The sequence below is a fragment of the Leopardus geoffroyi genome, chromosome B2 (assembly GCF_018350155.1).
Source record: "Leopardus geoffroyi isolate Oge1 chromosome B2, O.geoffroyi_Oge1_pat1.0, whole genome shotgun sequence".
Taxonomy (NCBI): domain Eukaryota; kingdom Metazoa; phylum Chordata; class Mammalia; order Carnivora; family Felidae; genus Leopardus; species Leopardus geoffroyi.
The window spans coordinates 114,764,775-114,770,706 of NC_059332.1; positions in this window are offsets into that span (position 1 = coordinate 114,764,775).

A 5,932-nucleotide genomic window follows, 5' to 3' on the forward strand; every position below is an offset into this window, starting at 1 on the left:
TCCAGACAACAGCAGATAATCTAAATTCCTGATGCAGCACTTAAATAAAAATAGAATTATCACAAAGGAAAAAGAAATGAAAATTAGCATTAATATGCACATCTTGGGTGAAATATAATGAAGACAAAGATACCATTAATTTTAAATGTACCTGTAATAGATCTTGAGGCAGACGGAATCATTGTGATCTTCAAACTGACAGCCTACTTACCTTTGAGCAAAAACTCATGATCAACTTCTGGCAAATTTCCCACACTAGTCACAGAACTCATTAGCTTCTGTCCTGATTCTGTCTCTGGGATCTGTTTAACTATTGATGGTAATGGATGGCTGGTAAATTCTTGATTCAAAGAAAATGGAGAGAAAGTGCACAGCAACATAAATCCATCTATATCAGATCCACACTCTTGGTCTCCAAATTCTGCTTCATAACTGAAGGGTGGTCTCTTTTCTATCATCAAAAGTTAGGTTCTGGTCCCAGGTGTTAATCATTGGCGAATCACCCAAGTGCTGTGGGTTTCTATTTAAGTGCAACCTGAAAGAAGTCAGCTGGAGGTGATCACTGGCAAGGGAGCATGTGACCTCTGTGTTCAGGGTGATGCCCCTAATGAGTACTCTTCAGTGGTAGTGTTCTTTGGTTCCTCAACTCTGCTTTTTCCCAAAAGTGCATATGTATAGGCTCTTAAAGGATACAGATTGAACTATGATGTTATTGACTTAAAAGTTATTCACATTCCTGGTTATTAAAATATTGAAATGAATAGCACTGAAAAAGAAAAAAAGGAATATGTAAATACAGCTAACGCCAGGAGGTTTCAAGATTTCTCCACAAAGGGAGATCTCAAAAAAAGTAGGACATTCTCCATAGCTAAAGTTAGGTGGTCTGCGTTAACATCCCAGTTCTTTTACTTAACCGGTCATAACCTGTATGACCTTGAGCCAGTTGTATGGTTTCTCAGAGCCTCCATTCTTCATCTGAAAAATGGAAATGGCAACATGTACCTTGCGAAGTCGTTGGGGAATTAAAAGGCTCATCACTCAGTATAAAATAACTATTCTGTATGTAAATAAATATCACTAAAAAAGTAATGAATGACTAAATTTGGGGCACCTGGGTGGCTCAGTCGGTTAAGCCCCCGACTTCAACTCAGGTCATGATCTCATGGTCCATGGGCTGGAACCCTGCATCAGGTTCTGTGCTGACAGCTCAGAGCCTGGAGCCTGCTTCAGATTCAGTCTCCCTGTCTCTTTGCCCCTCCCCCGCTCACACTCTGTCTCCCTCCTTCAAAAAAAAAAGAAAAAAAAAATATATATATATATTTAAAATGGTCATCACTCAATATAACTATTCTGAATATAAATAAACATCACTAAAAAAGTAATGCCTAATTTTGGAGCCTCTGGGTGGCTCGGTCGGCTGAGCATCTGACTGGCTTTTGGCTCAGGTCATGATCTCATGATCAGGGGATCAAGCTCCGCAGTGGGCTCTGTGCTGAGTGTGAAGCCTGCTTGGGATTCTCTCTCTCCCTCTCTTTCCTGCCCTCCCCCCACCCCAAAAATAAATAAATAAACTTTTTTTCAAATGTTTACACATTTACTTTTAAAAAAGTAATGACTACTTTCACAAGTGACACATATAAATCAATTTTATTTCTTGACTAATGATAAGTGATAATATCCATATAAGTGTACACATGTAATAATTTCAAGTTATATATGTAAGAACCATGAAATTACATCAATAATAATAACTAAAAACACAAGTTTTGTCTTGAATCTTCTTAAAACTGAGAAATTACTCATTCTTTCAAGTATGCATATGTATTTTATCAGTTAGCATAAATAAAGACACCCCATCTTTCCCATGGATATATTTTAATAGCAGAGGAACTGACTAGACTTTTTCAAAACAATGGCACTATTTCTATACAAATTAGGAAGGAAAAGTCCTCTTTCTTTTTTTTTTAAACAATTTTTTTTAATGTTTATTTTTGACAGAGACACAGAGAGAGAGAGAGACAGAGCATGAGTGGAGGAGGGGCAGAGAGAGAGAGAGGCAGACACAGAATCCAAAGCAGGCTCCAGGCTCTGAGCTGTCACCACAGAGCCCGATGCGGGACTCGAACTCACAGACCGTGAGATCATGACCTGGGCTGAAGTCGGACCCTCAACCGACTGAGCCATACAGGTGCCCCGAAAAGTCCTCTTTCTAAGGGTGATTTGTTGCTTCTTACAATAGAGAGTTCATAAAATTGTAGCTTCTTTTGTGCAGCCATCTACCCTTTGACTAAATTATATTCTGTAATTATCCCCAAAGCAGTCTGAGTGAGTTATTGATCTCCTTTTTTCACTCATATGTGAATTTAAGAAACAAAACAGATGAACATAGGGGAAGGGAAGGAAAAATAAAATGAGATAAAAACAGAGAGGGAGGCAAACTATAAGAGACTCTTAAATACAGAGAACAAACTGAGAATTGATGGAGGGAGGTGGGTAGGGCATGGCTAAATAGGTGATGGGAATTAAGGAAGGGACTTGTTGTGATAAGCACTGGGTATTATATGTAAGTGATGAATCACTAAATTCTACTCTTGAAACCAATACTACACAATACGTTAACTACCTTGAATTAAAAAAAAAAAATCTTGGAAGAAAAAAAATGAGGAAATTGGGGCACAGGGAAGTGTCCAAAGTCACGCAACTAGCAACCAATAAGCCTGGAGATCAGTCTTCGCTCTAGCTGACTCCAAAGCCCATGTTCCTTCCCCTACATTATGTCCCTTTAAAATCATATTTATTATTCTTTCCAAGAATGTCCATGGCACACGTTGTGGAAGTATTTTCCTGTGATCTGAATCAGTACCTCATGAACAAGAATCTAAGAAGTCAAATCACAAAGGCCTTAACCAAGGATAAGACTCAACTCTGAATGTGTGTATAAATGTGTGTGTGTGCCTATATCCGTGTCTGTCTTTGCGTGAGCTCCAGAGGGCCTGTGGGCTACCTGGTGGGGAAGTGAATGGGAGCAGGCAAGTATGTTCAGAGGGTAAGGAAAAATGAGAAATATGTGCCATCAGAAAAGACCATAGTTTGAACAGAAAAGGAACAGCACGTCAGCAGGTATGGCTCCTTGGGAAAGTCATGGATTACTGCAGCCCTTTATGACTGTGAACTGATGCTCTGTTTAGTTCTTTCTCAGTGTAAGCAGGGTATTTGCCAACATGACCCTCTTTTCATTGAGTTTCTGGTTAGAATTAAAATGATACAGGAAGAAACATCAACAAGTCTTTTTGCTATTGGACCTGCCCTAACAACTTCCTTTAGATAATGCCTCATTTTCTCCCAGCTACTTCAGACAATAAGTATCAATATTTTAATTGCCACACCCCTTTTCTTGCCCATCTTGTCTCTCAAGCATTTTAGAGGCCCACATATTCATCATATAAACAGGTTAAAAAAAGAATGGAAAGGGAAGAGAAAGGAAGGAGGGAAGGAAGAAAGAAGAAAGAAGACAAAAAATAGTAACCATTTTTATTTATAGTCATTAAAATATAGTTTTAAGAGAACCTCAACTAGTAAAAATATTTCATTCACTGGAAAATTGGAAACATGGTAATTTCAGAAGACAGAATTGCATGACCATAAAATAATCTGATATACCAACAGCTTGAAAAATAATCTTATGCTTCTATATCTACAGTTGTATGCAATGAAAAATATTGTTGAAAATTATTTTGAGACCATACAAGATACTGAATCATCTACTGAAGATTAAATTTTATTTTTAAAAATAGAAAATTGGCAAATATGCATTAGAAAAAATTTCAAGCTAAGTGGAATAAATCATAAATTTAATTACCAAAGATTTCTGGTTAGTTGAGGTTTAACTGATATACTAGCTTTTATACTATTAATATCAGTTACTATTTTAGTTCCCCCTATCAAATTTCCATCACAAATGGATTTTAAGTAAGAGAAAGATTCTTCAACCAATTTAATAGCTCATTAAAAATTTTATAGGAGCATCTACCTCTATAATAAAATAATACAACACATTTATAAATGTTTTGAAATTATAAACACAATAAATATATAAGCTAATATTGTTTTTAGCCTGTCACTCGCTGCAGCAACAGATTGATTGCCTTTCCTCATTCTTCACACTGTTGACCTCACTGGACACTTTATTCATAGAGGAAATTACCCATATCTTTCCCAAGAAGGAGTTAATAAAAGTACTAATACTTGAGGTGACCACATATTTAAGAATGCAGCATGCAGCCTTTCCTTCTGGCATATTTTTCTTTAACTGTTATCATTGGAACTTTGTCAAAAATGGGGCAGGAGACATCACCACCACTTCACTTCGCAAATTTTGTGGTGCTCAGACATAATAACATAAGCTACTACGAAATTTTTAATCTATACCAGGAATATTTTTGAGTCAGTTGATGGTACTGTGCATGTTCTCTCTCTCCCCAGATCAGGCATACTCTTGGTTGTTCCCAACCTCTCAAGAGGTAGGAAGTTCTATACCAGCTCAGTCAAGCATTTGGCCATGACTGTCTCAGTATCTGAAAGGGAAAGGCAAGGCAAGGCAAAGCAAGGAAAGAAAGCAAAAGAAAAGAAAATACAAAGCTTCTGATTCTGAAAAGAAGGAGAGGGTGCTTACTTTCATCCTTATCTATAGGTACTCTGTGATAACCATGCACTGCCTCTAGCCTAAAATGCTATGCCAAAAACAAAACAAAACAAAAACAAAAAACAAAAGACAAAAAACAAAAAAACAAACTTCTAGCCTTGGAACTGGGCTCTCCCTGGTGGCAATGTCAATCATCCTAGCCTCTGGCCTCTTTCCCCACTTTGATCCTGTACTTTGCTTGTTTATGTTTTTTGGTTGACTAGTTTAAGAAGAAGAAAAAATATTACCCAATGATTTAAAAATTAATGTAGGCATATGTTGGAAAAAAAATAGTTTAGCAAGTTCCTCTACTCTTAATATAAAACTATGGAAAGAATATTATTTATACTTCTTAAAGCAGTAGTTTAATAAAAACAAAAGGAGGGGCGCCTGGGTGGCTCCGTTGGTTGAGCATCCGACTTCAGCTCAGGTCATGATCTCACGGTTCGTGAGTTCGAGCCCTGCATCAGGCTCTGTGCTGACAGCTCAGAGCCTGGAGCCTGCTTCAGAGTCTGTGTCTCCCTCTCTCTCTGCCCCTCCCCTGTTCATGCTCTGTCTCTCTGTCTCAAAAATAAATAAAACATAAAAAAAAATTTTTTAAACAAAAAACAAAACAAAAGGAAACTGGGAAAATAAAAATAAAAACACTTGGTATTTAACATACAAGGAAATTTCTTCATGCGGTAACTATTTAGAAGCAGGTCCTATTTATCACTAAGTTTGCTCCTACTGATCTTTTTCCCATAGTTAAAAAAAATAGTGGGGCACCTGGGTGGCTAAGTGTGTTGAGCACCCAACTTTTGATTTCAGCTCAGGTGATGATCTCAACGTCCGTGAGATCAAGCCTCTCATACGGCTCTGTGCTGACAGCATGAAGCCTGCTTGGGATTCTCTCTCTCCCTCTCTGTCTGCCCCTCCTCTGCTCACACTCTCTCTCTCTCAAAATAAATAAATAAACTTTTTTGAAAAATGGGTATGATTCACTTCAGGAATACACCAAATGCTATAGGAAAATAGATTTTAGTGTTATCGAAACCATCAGTGAGAATAATTTATGATTCCAAAAAAAAAAAAAAGAGAAGCAGAATCCTTAGGAAAGGGAGTCATTTTCATGCAAATTAATTCTAGTTTTCTTGATTGACATCCTAGCCCCTTTTTAAATGTTGGAGTTTTTAGAATGGAAGGGCAAAATGAATTATTGGAATAAACCAATATTTCCACTTGTTGACTGTGGAATATTTAAAGCATAGC